General features: G+C 45.0%; 1 long non-coding RNA gene across 1 annotated transcript in view; it reads left to right on the top strand.

Annotated features, from left to right (window-relative positions):
* Positions 1 to 9701, top strand: part of LOC146348003 (uncharacterized) — a 34781-nt gene extending 25080 nt beyond the window's left edge. The window contains exons 2-4 of the long non-coding RNA XR_014790491.1: positions 277 to 411; positions 7295 to 7376; positions 9041 to 9701. This is a non-coding gene — a long non-coding RNA (uncharacterized LOC146348003). The remainder of the gene's footprint in view (positions 1 to 276; positions 412 to 7294; positions 7377 to 9040) is intronic.
* The last annotated feature ends 3060 nt before the right edge of the window (positions 9702 to 12761 follow it).

The following is a 12761-nucleotide window of genomic DNA, read 5'->3' as shown; positions in this document are numbered from 1 at the left end:
TTTTAAATGTGTTTGGGTTTGTAAGATGACAAAGTGCTGGTAAAAAACACACACATATTAACCAGATATTATAAATCAACCACATTTCAGTCTATTCTATTAGTAAAGCTGGTGCCTTTTCTTACCCTTTTAATTCTCCATTCCCAGTCAGTAATAATGAGAAGGTAAGAGCTGACTCATATGAACAGCTTTGGCTGCATATGAGTCAAACCACATGATTATGTGGATCATATGAGGGCCAACCACACCATCATAATGTTATTTTGAAATCTCCAGTCAAGAATTGGCTGTCAGAGTTCCAAGGAGGCTTCACATTTGGAAGTTTAGTCTGCACCTAAATAAATCCTATGCCAAGTTATGACCCAATGATGCTGAATTGTCTTCTATGATGCAAGAATTTCCAACAACCAGGTCAGTAATCTGTGCAATTTTGCAGATATTTGAATTGTCGTGTAAATTGTTTTACCCAGGGATTATATAGAATACCATTCTAATTTTAGTTTCTGTGTTCCAAAACAGTCACCTTTCAAGATATTCCTACATGGGTGCATTTGTTTTAGGCAACGTTTGCAATTAGAGGGCACGTGGTGCTATGGAACCATCATCACACTCCCACAAAGTTAATGTACCAATGTTGTTATTTTGTACTGCACAGTGCATTTGAGACAAACTCCATCATTAACTTTATAAGCAGTTCATAGTCCATTTGCTGGGTTGCTTTGCCCTTCAAGTTGGTTGCTTTAATATTTTACCACCAGGATACCTAACGTTGCATTAATTTGTAGCACACGAAGTTTCCGCATTATACTGCTCTGATCTTCACGGATAGCAGCAACATCTCCATCCACAATTTCTTCTACCAATTACAAATAAGTTCCCTAGAAGCTTGAGCACTTATTTTATACATACTGAAGGCCCCACTGTGATTTCAGAGTTCTTTTTTATGTTCTGTAGACAGGAATCAAAGTAAATAAAGCAGAATAAGCTGGCATAAGCATTAATAAATAACAGATTTATGGTTTTACATGACAGATAACATTAGATCACACTGCACAGGCCCATTAAGAATAATAGCACTGTAAGTCTTAACTGCACATTCACACTAATGTGAAACCCATCCCCACCTTCACTGAGTTCTACTATTCCAACATTTTCTACCTCCAAGTCCTCTAAAATCTGTGTGATTATATTCTTTCTTTCACTGTTCCCTTAATGATTATATGAAACCCGCTGCCAAAATTTAGAGCACTGCAAAGTACTTATCTTGTAACAAGTCCATTAAAAAAAGATCTGATTGCACTAAAGACATCATAGATCCATTGGGCAGCTGATAGATAAATGAGCACATATAATAATAAGTAAGTCCTAGGGATATATATTCCTCATGATGCCATATGGTCCGGACTATATTTTTAATATAGTCTAGAAAGAACTTGATTTTTGAAAGTATGTATGCAACTACCTGCAGGCAAAGAAGCCATACACCCAGTATTTCTCTCCTGTATCAGCCTTCCCCCAAACCGGTGCCCTCCAGATATTTTGGACTATACCTCCCAGGATTCCTAAACATGGGACATGCTGACTGGGGCTGATGGGAGTTGAAGTCCAAAACTTCTGGAGGGCACCAGGTTTGGGAAGGCTGCTCCTGCTCCTGTATGTTTCCTAGATAGTTGCATTTCAGTGCAAGTCTGTCTAAATGCCACCTTCACTTAATGAAATCTTCAGTAGCAAAATCGCATTGACATCCCCTCTGCTACTTGAATAATTGAGGTTATTGGGATGCACATATATTTTGCATATAAAAATCCATTTTCAGTGAAACCAAAGAAATAAGAAGAGCACCTATCCAAGACCAAGCTTCCCCAAAACACTTTGCATTACAACAGGGAACAATATATTGTTGCTGGCAAATCCATTCCTCTCCCATGCCCCCCGGGCACTGTGAGGACTGCATCTAAGCTCAGAGGGAACAGGGAATTTGGAGGGATGTGGCAGATGACATCAGCATCCCTGCTAATTAAAAAATGCCAGCTCTGCATCGGGATGTTGGAGAATTCCACCACTGACTCCAGGGAGGACGGATTCTTTAGAATCTGGCCCCTTGGAGTCGATGGTGGAATGGAGCAATCCCCCCTGCCACCCCATGAAACTTCCCCAGGATGGATCTTACCTTGTGTCGGCTGTCTGGTCCATCTGCTGCCCCTGGTCTGCGGCCGCGAATAGCTGCTCTGGTCTGTGGCCGCCATTTCCCTCCCAATTTTAGGCATGATAGGCTATGCAAGTATTTATGTAGCCTATCATGGCAAACAGCAGGGACGCAAATGGCATCTGCTACACCATTTGCGTCCCTGCTCTTTTCATGCTAGGCTATGTAAATATATACGTAGCCTATCACGGCTAATGCAGGGATGCAAATGGTGGCCGCTACGGCAGCTGCCATTTGCAGCTGCAGCCTGGCAGCGGACGGAGGTCCAGTTGTGGGTGGCCCCGGCCAGTGGCTCCATGGACTTGCTGCGGAGCGGAGCTGGCCTGGGAGGATTCCGGGGGGAGGGACGGATCGCCTCCTCTCCACTGCAGACGCCTCGGACCGGAACAAGGTAAGGGATTCATACATCCCTAGTTCTGCGTTCCTGCAAGCCCTGACTCTGCTACACCGTTGCTCTCCTCCCAGCCACTCCTTGCTCAGCTCTGAAGAACTGAACTTATCAGCTCAAGAAATCATCAACAAAATATCTTCATTATTCTTGTCCTCCTCTTGATCTCTCTTACACAGGAACAGATCTGGGAAGGAATGACTTCATACCTCCAAGGCCATGTGATTTTACTGAGGTTTATTTTGAGATGTCTTGTTAAAATATAGTAGCTTATCTATAATCTGACCAGCCTTCCCCAGTGTGGGTCCCTCCAGATGCTTTACCTATGGCTTTTATCAACCCCAGCCAGGATGGCCAATGGTCAGGGATGATGAGAGCTATGGCAAAATATCTGGAGGGACCCAGGTTGGAAAATGATGATTTAAACAAATGCATTGCTTCATTGTGGTTCCCTTTGTCCCCATAGCCATATTTGCTATAATCCTCTGGGTTACTCTGGCTTTCTTGACATCATCTTGTAAATGCTGTGTCTTGTTAATCAAGCAAATGGTAGAAGAGCTGAGCCACACAAAAAATGGATGCCATGGGCCAATGGAATGTTTCACTCATCATCTATACAGACCTGAATTTGCTTGCCTTTAGGAGGGTGAAATCATATTCATATTCCCCATTTACAGAAGTGCACAAAGTGCTCAGCACTCACTGCACAGTGGAGGAACTTTTATTTTGCAATCAGCAGGATCAACTGGTCAAGCTTTTCCAGGACTGTAACACTTCTGGTTTGGATCAGTTATTCAAACATCTCCCCCTTCTAAAAAAAACACAAAACTGAATGGACAAAATGGGCTTCTAACAGAGAAGAGATCAGCCCAGGGCCAGCCCTCCCATGAAACAGATTGAGACACCTGCATCAGGTGGTGGAATGGAAGGAGAGGACAACTGTTCCGCCCCCTCCCCCACCAGGATGGCCCACTGCTGCTGCTCCGCCACCTCCACCGGGTGCTCTGGAGAGCCCTGCTAGCTGCTCTCCAGCCATGGAATTTGCTTCAGTGAGAGAGCAGCTGGCTGGGCTCTTTGGAGCAGCCACCCACACCTGTTTTTCTCATCGTGCACTTTTGCTGCTGCCTCGGCTCGATGGAAAGCTGCATGGCTAGAAGAAGTGGCTGCAGGGCTCTCATGAGAATCCCAGGCTTGCTCTCCATAAAGTCAATGTGGCAGCAAAGATAAGGGGGTGAGCAATGGAGAAAGGGGAACCATGATATGGTGGTGGCAGCTCGTGTTCTCTCCTGCCTCAGGTGGCAAAACAGCTTGTGCTGGGAGTCTGGATCAACCTAATCTTCACTCCAACATGGTTGTACAAAAAATGGGTAGAAAGGAGAGGTCCCCCACCTGCTCATGCAATCACTAAAATGTCCTTTTAAACTGCTAGTTAAAAAAGAAGACTTTGTTGCCTAGGTTTAGGCTGCTCACCATCTACTGTCACTTTCTGTATATTGCAACATTACATACTATTATTTCTTCTGCAGCTACTATGAAACAAATACTACTTTTATTTGCAGTTAAGCGATGGGGAAAAAACCCACTGACAAAAAATAACAAAAACTGAAGTGTCATGTTCTTCCTATCTTCTAGGTAAAGCGTTAGCCTTATTCAGCCATTCAGAAAGGGGTTGTAATTAGTGCTGTGCCAAATCCTGCCCCCTATTTTGGGGATTTTTCTCTCTCTCCCTGATAAACAGCCTCTTTGCTTCTTTGCCTCTTTCACAGGGAGGGGGAGAATTTCGAATAAATTTCTGCCTAGGGAAGGGGATTTACACATACCTTTTGAAGTTTAGGAGGTGGCTGAAAGATCTTTTTTTACTTTAAAAATGCCCCATTCACTTGCAGTAGCACAGGACTCTTTCCAGACAGGCTTCTCCAACCTGACAGCACTTCTTGAACTCCCACAAGACCATGGGACGTTGCCCTCTCTCATAGGCATTCAGGAAGAGTTCCTGGATTGCAGAAACTTCTCCGCAAAGAGTCCAGGGCTGCTGCAAGCAAGAACGAAGGGGACCTTTAGAGCTTTAGAAAACTCTGATCTTCCTTGCAGCAACACAGAGCTCTTTGCAGAGAGGCGCCCAGCAGGAGTTCCTGGATGCCTCTCTGTAGAAAGCCTCTCTGCAAAGAGCTCTGTAATGCTGCAAGGAAGATCAGAGTTTTTCTAACGCTATAAAAGCCCCATTTGTTGTTGCTTTGCAGAGCTTCTGCAGCCCAGGGGCCCTCCCTGAATGCCTAGTAGAGATAGTGAGGTCACTTGGTCTCATGGGAGTTCAGAAAGAGCTGCCATGCTAGAGAAGTTTTTCTATAGAGCCCTGGGCCACTCAAAGTGAAGGGGGTGTTTTAAAAGTAAAAAACAAATAGAACAATAGAAAGAAGACTCCTCAGCCACCGCCTGCACTTCAAATGGGACGTGTAAATTCTTCCCGCCCCGAATTCGAAATTCTAACCTTCCCAGGCAGAGTTTTCATTTCACCTCCAGCCCCCCACAAAATGCCAAAAATGGAAGAATCAAAATACTCAATGCAGCGGTAGTTATAATAAACCCACGAGAAAAGGGAGTGCTCTAGGCCTGCCGACTCTTCAATGCATTTGCCACCCTCATGGATGGTGACTTTGTGATGAGGCAGCCTCCATGGACACAGGACGCTCTTCCCCCAATTGAGAATGCTGATTTTCCAGGTTCTCAGTCATGTCTATGGCCTCCATGGATAGAGGAGTCTCTCCTCTTCACAAAGTCACTGTCCAGGAGTAGAGGGTGACAAACATGATGGAGAGGGATGGGGTTAGAGTGCTCCCTCTCCTCGTGCATTTCTTTTAACCCCTTTCTGAATGCCTGAATAGAAATTTTATGTTCCAGGTAAAGCTTAGTGGTGCAATCCTTTGCATGTCTAAGGCTGCGGTCTTGTATATACATTTAGCTGGGAGAAAGTAGGGCTTATTGCTGAGTAAGTAGGACTCATGCCATTCATTGGATCGTCCTATAAATCTGCTGAACATATAAAATGTTGATAAGTCAGGGCCAAAACAGGTATTACTTTAAAGGTGTATCTAGCAGATATATCTTTTCATTTTTACTTTAAAGTAGGCACAGGGCCCCTGACCCAAATCTTAAAAGGCCCCTTAGCCCGCCCCCATGCTGAGGTCCCAACCTGGATCAGGGCCTCTGCACCAACTCTAGAGGAAAAATGAATGAAAGAAAGTGGCTGCTAGACACAGATGTAGAGTAATGTCTGTTTTGTAGGGATGTACGAAAGTCACTTACCTTTTTGAAGGGTGACATTCGCAGTGGGGGGGAGGCGTGCCGTACCTCCCCCTGAAATCCTATCCCAGCCGGCTCTGCTCCGCAGTGACTCTGAGGAGCCGCCGGCTGGGTGCATCTGCACAGCAGGTCTGTGGACGCAAATGGAGGCTGGTGTAGTGGCTGCCATTTGCGTCCCTTCGCTGAGCCATGATAGGCTATGTAAATACTTACGTAGCCTATCACAGCAAAAGCAGGGATGCAAATGGCGGCTGCTACGTCATTTGCGTCCCCACTTTTGCCATGATAGGCTATGTAAATATTTACATAGCCTATCACGGCTATAAAAGGGAACGCAAATGGTGGCTGCCGTAGCCACCGCCATTTGCGTTCCCTTTTTTTTTTTTTGCCATGATAGGCTACGTAAATATTTATGTAGCCTTAGCCTATCACCGCCTCCGCAGGGACGCAAATTGCATCCCTGCATTAGCCATAATAGGCTACCTAAGTATGTACGTAGCCTATCATGGCAAAAATGGTGAAGTGGACGGCGGCCACAGACGCGGCCACCATTCTCAGAGCAGCGCGAATAGCAGCAGGTGAGTGCTCCATTTCTCACGCCTTTTGTGGGGGCGGGGGGGCAGGGGGCTTCATTTCGCCATGGGTTTCGGGGGGCCGAATGCACTGGCATTCAGTCTCACCGAGTACCGTGGCAGAATTCTCCACCATCCCTACTGTTTTCACTTTGTGATCATTGAACAACACAAATTGCTTTCAGTTCCCCACCTAAGCCATCTATTCTCCAAACTCTCCTATTCATGTAGAACACGTATGATTTCTCACAGCCACTTGTTTTTTCCCCTTAGATAAGTTTTATTATTAATATTTGAAATTGAACTTGAAGGCAATGGTAGATTTAAGTACATTATGCACCCACCTGTAATACTTAGATGGCTACTTTGCACTCTTAAGACTCTTTCCTACTTAAAGTTCTTTTCAAATCCATGCTATATAAGCATCCTCCACAAGTCAAAGGGAATTTTTCTTTTCTTTTAAAACTTTCTTTATTAAAGTCATTCTGAAAAGGCAAGGCTTTCAGTAATAAACCTGGCAACAAGGTTTCATATAGTGCTGATAGAGTGGAGGTTTATTTTTATATTTATATATGAAAAGGCTTAATGGATTAAAAACAGCCTCCAAACAAGAACTGCAGTCTTATGCAAGACCCTGGAAACCAGATGAAGTCATGGTTTTGCAGCTGGCTGAGCTATTCATCTGGAAGTTGAGACCAGCTGCAGTTGGTGAGTTTTCAGTTGCATGTGATTGGCCTTGGAACACAACAAAAGAGTCTTGATAGTGGGGGAAAAATACATGGAATTTTCTGTATCATAAGTTTGAATTACTTCTGTCCCCCTCCATAGGTTGTGTGTGCACATATGTGTATAGATACACTGTACTGGGACAACGTTGCATCTGTCATTTGAAGTCACAGAAAGGCAAAAGGTAACTTTCCAACAGCGTTATTAACTTGGCTCCAATTCATATACTATATATTTTATGGCTCAGACATTAAGTCATGAAGAGGGGAATGGAAAACCAATTTATTTCTGAATTATTCAAAAAAAATTGACAGAAGTTGCTTTTTCTATAGAATTATGAACTAGCTTGAAAGGCAGCCTGCCTTGGAAGAGGGGTGGAGAGAAAGGTTTGTTTGTTCAGTGTTTGTGCTGTATGCTGCTATTTGTTGATTGCTACGAGGTATATGACACTTGAAATACAAATTTCTGAAACATTTCTGAATGTTTTATTGAGTGCTGTGTTGGTATCTAGCCAAACACTGTCTCTGCCCTGACTAGTACCAGCTCTCTCAGACCCTGTGGTGGGGAGGTCTTCATTAGGGATGGCACGGGCACCCAATTCCATCCAGGAATCCGGCGGAATCCCCTTGCCCATACCCCTGAGCTCTGCTTGCCGAGCCCCTGCCCCACTCACCCCCTGCCTGCAGTTGGTGAATGGCCTACACTCACTCTGGTGATCTCATCAAGCTCCATGGTCACAATTTTTTAAAAAATAAAATGGCGATAGTGAAAATGCGCATATTTGCATATGCGTGACAATGCACATTTTGCAAATGTGCGTATTTGCATATGTGAAAATGCATATTTTGCAAATGCACAGATTTGCATATGTGCAAAATGCACATTTTTTGCAAAAATGTGGATTTTCACATGTGCACAAATATGGGCATTTGCAAAATGCACATTTTTTTTTGCACACACGTAAATATGCGCATTTTTGCTAGTGCCATTTTCTTTTTCAAAAAATGGCGACGGTGGAGCTTGATGAGGCCACCAGGGTGAGTGTGGGCTGCTCCCCTAGCACAAGAGGGGCTCGAGCACGATCCAGGGATGAGCAAGTGGGGCGGGGGCTGGGCGGGCACCTGGAGAACCCGAACAGAGATAGGTTCACACATCCTTAGTCTTCATGGCCCTGTTACCAATGCCTGAGGTAATTTAACCTTGCACCTTGTACATGCTTTGCACGATGTCTCTTTTAAATTTTCTACTAATTTATTTGGAGGGGCTGTGAATGGGTGTTGGGGGAAAGAGAAGTGACTCAATCTACATTTTTTGCTGGTGGGCTTCCTCCTTTTCATAATTGCTGCCATTTTTCACAGTGGCAGAAGTCCCCTTGGGGGCCATTAGATATCAACTACCACTTTTTAATTCTAGACTGCCCCCTGTGAATGACATTACATCATCATGTAGCATTGGTCATAAGGCAAAGGAAAAGAAAGCTCAACTGCCAACCAGCAACTGCTGAAATGACCATTGCCACAGTTGCCACAAACCTTTTTTAAGCCATTAACAGTGTCATCCAATACATGTCTACTCAGAAGTAAGTTTCATTGCATCAATGAGGCTTAGTCAGAAGTAAATGGTTATAGGATTGCAGCCTTCTCCTTTTATTATATAAATGTAACCCCCCCACCCCCAACCCGCCTACTAGAGATGCTGCTGGAGAAATTTGAGATGGGTTAAAATGAGCTTGGATTTCTAAGACTCCACCCTGCAGAATCCACTGCAGAATGAGCCCCTCAGGCTATGCCATGTCCATAGACTTTTGGATGTCCCCCCCCCCTGGAATTTACACATATTTATTCACAGGAAAATATGCAGGTTTCTGCTGAGGAAAAGTGGAATGGAATGGGAGACAATACACCAAATGTTACACACTAAGGTAAATTATGTAAATTCTTATGAAACCTCTTATGTAATTATTTGTGTATTTTTATGCACAACAAAAATATCGCATCTGCCTGTGAGTGGACGATGGAACAAAACAAAAGGCGTCTGACAATTCAAAAAACACAGAAGGAGTGGATTTTACAGAGTCCGTGCATCCCTAACACCTACTACCATTCCTGCTATTTCCAATGGTTAGACATGAGTGTTGTTGCTTATGTAGCCAAAATGGCACTACCCCCCACCCCCACAGGAATAAGGCATTAGCAGACTTGGAGGGAATCCTGAAGTTTGCAGAAATACAAACAATCCTTACGAAAAAGCCTAAGGAGAGGAACCCCAAATAACCCAAAGAGGACTGTATGTGTTCAGTGGCTGACTGTCTCGTGAAAAAACATGAAAACTGGGTGGCAGGGTTAATGTAATGGAGTATTGTGGAGAAGGGCATGGCCAGCTAACTGAAACACTAAGCAAGAGTACTCCACACTGCAACCCTTTGCTGCCGGTTGCACTTGTATCAGCATTATATGAAATCTTGTTGCTAGGTTTATTACTCATCGTGTTTGCTTTTCAGAATTACTTTAATAAAAAAAGAAAAGAAAATCCCCTTTGACATGTGTAGGATGCTTATATAGCACAGACCTGAAGAAGAAAATACTTCAAGTTAATAAATATAAGTAATATATACTTCTGGCTAGGGATGTCAGAGAATTTCTCCACGAAACTCCAGGGGGCCGAATGCCAATGCATTTGGCCCGCCGAAATTGGTGGAGAAACGGTCCACCCCCCCGCCCCCCCCACGGGATGGGACTTACCTTCGGCGAATGTCCCTCCCAGCGGTGGCTCCCGGCGGTGGTTTGGCGGTGTTTCGGTGACGGCGGCAGCCAGTCTTCCGACTGGCTGCTGCCACTGCCATTTCAAAGTGAAAAAACAAACAAACCAACAAACATGATAGGCTACGTAAAGATTTACGTAGCCTATCATGGCTAGATTTTCAAAAAACACTGTGATAGGCTACGTAAAAGTTTACGTAGCCTATCACGTCTGACTTTGAGAAAAAAAAAACACGCGCGTACGCAAATGGTGGCGCCCTTACTTTCGCCGTAGTCTACGTAAATATTTACGTAGACTAGATGTGCCCAAATAAGGAACGCAAATGGCGGCGCCCATGGGCGCTGCCATTTGTGTACGCGCTTTTTCCGCTCCTCCAAAGTCAGCCATGATAGGCTATGTAAGGATTTACGTAGCCTATCATGGCTGACTGCAGGGACGCAAACAGCGGCGGCTACGGCTGCCGCCATTTGCATCCCGGCACTGGCTAGGGATGTCAGAGAATTCCACCACGGATCTCAGTGAGGCTGAATGCCAGTGTATTCGGCCCCCCAAACTCCGTGGCGGAACAACCTGTCCCCCGCCCCCCGCGGATCCCCCCCAGGATGAGACTTACCTAGGGTGGATCTTCCGGGTGGTGGCGGCCGCGGCAGCTGGTCTTCCGACTGGCTGCCACCGCCGCCGCCATTTTCAGTCTTGTGTAAAAAAAAAACAACAACACACGACATGATAGGCTATGTAACGATTTACGTAGCCTATCATGGCTGGGTTTAAAAAACCCCCCACACACGATGTGATAGGCTACGTAAAGATTTACGTAGCCTATCATGGCTGGGTTTAAAAAACAAAAAATAGAAACCAGCGTACGCAAATGGCGGTGGCTATGGCTGCCGCCATTTGCGTTCCTTATTTTTGGCTGTCTTAGTCTATGTAAATATTTACATAGACTATGATGGCAAAAATAAAGGGGAACGCAAATAGCATAGCGGGCGCTATTTGCGTCCCTTTTAGATTCGCCGTTTTAGCCTATGCAAATATTTACGTAGGCTAAAACGGTGAATCAAAAAGGGATGCAAATAGCGCCCGCTACGCTATTTGCATTCCCCTTTATTTTCACCATCATAGTCTACGTAAATATTTACATAGATTAAGATGGCCAAAAATAAGGAACGCAAACGGCGGTGGCTGTAGCCGCCGCCATTTGCATACACGGGTTGTGTGTTTTTTTCCCCAGAGCCCTCCGCTGCCGGAAATCCGGCTGCGGACAGCTCTGGCCTGGCTGGGCCGGCCGGCTGCTCTGCGGAGCTGTCGAGGAGCACAGCTGGCCGTTCGAGGATTCCAGGGGGAAGGAACAGATCGCCTCCCCCCCCCCGTCGAGCATTCCGGGGGGAGGGACGGAACGCCTCCCTCCCCACCATCAACATAATCTGTGAAAGGTAAGTCACTTTCGTACATCCCTACTTCTGGCAAGTCAAAAAGGAACGTAACAGAGATAAGGGTTCTAGCCTAATTCCCCCTGTGTTCCAGCTTTCCAATTGTAAAGAGTTTTTAGGGGACCATTCTCTCACCTACAGTCTTAAGCTGTACAGTCCACTTTGTCTGAAGCTGGACCAAAATGCCCCACTTCCAGTTTTGCAAAAGGGGTGTTCTGACAATCTTTGTGGTGTGCAAACCATGGGAAAAAGGTTTCTTGGGGAGGCTTCATCTGGGAAACAGCAACTGCTCTCCCCTGTTTAGTGAAACCTGAGAAGTTTGACTGGCAACCTGATATTTTAAAAAGACTCTCTTTCAAGACAAGATCTAGACAAGATCTCAAGAAGTGTGAGAGTCAGTTCACCCCTCATGACTTGCATCTGAATGTATGAACTGACTCTATTGAAGAGCAATGTGTTTGAGGTGACTGATCTGTAACAGTGCATTCACACACATTTATCTGTTACATGTTTTATTTTATTTTTATGCATTATTACACTTATATTTCACTTTTTTTTCCTCTTGCAAGGAACCCAAGGTAGCTTACGCGGTCCTCCTCCTCCTCATTTTATCATCACAACAACCCTGTGAGGTAGAGTGGGCTGAGAGTCATTGACTAGACCAAAGTCATGCAGTGAGCTTCATGGCTGAGTGGGGACTCGAACCTGGATCTCCTGAGTCCCAGTGCAATGCTCTAACCACTGCACCACACTGACTCTCCTGCCCTTCTATCAGGGGCAGCATACATGGTTCCAACGCTCCACATTTTATCCTCACAACAATCCTGTGAGGTGGGCTAGGCTTAAAGGTAGTGACTAACCCCAGGTAATGCAGGAAGCTTCCTGGCTGAGTGCAATTAGCAGCTGGATCTCAGCCATCTAACGACTACACTCGGCTCTTAGGTTACCTGTAGATGGTATTGTAATCAGTTGAGGTGTGAAGCAGAACGCAGTGAAATCCTCTTCCTGATTTCAGCTCATCTGTAAAGCCAGCATTCCCTTTCTATTCTTGCAATAGCCATTAGGCTGGGATTAACTCAGCTCCAGGGTATTTAGTCATTCACTTTACCAGCATAGGCACTGGGCACATTAAACTGGTGTTCGGTTCATCAGATAGCACCTCTGCTGCTTACCAAAAGAAGCCTGTTAGGTGGGTTGATTCCCTGCTGGTTCCACATGAAGTGATTTGAGCTTCTTCTTACCTGTTTAAAATGTGAGGTTATGAAGGATATTTTTAGTGTTCTTCTCCAGAGTGCATGCAGTAAAGATTTTAAACAGTGGCACAAAGGAAAATGCACAGCAGAATTACTGCCAATCCTTTGCAATAGCATTAATATAAA

The sequence above is a fragment of the Heloderma suspectum genome, chromosome 4, assembly GCF_057233095.1.
Source record: "Heloderma suspectum isolate Gila_16-S chromosome 4, 16-S_ref, whole genome shotgun sequence".
NCBI classification, from domain to species: domain Eukaryota; kingdom Metazoa; phylum Chordata; class Lepidosauria; order Squamata; family Helodermatidae; genus Heloderma; species Heloderma suspectum.
This window is presented reverse-complemented; position numbering and strand designations above follow the sequence as displayed.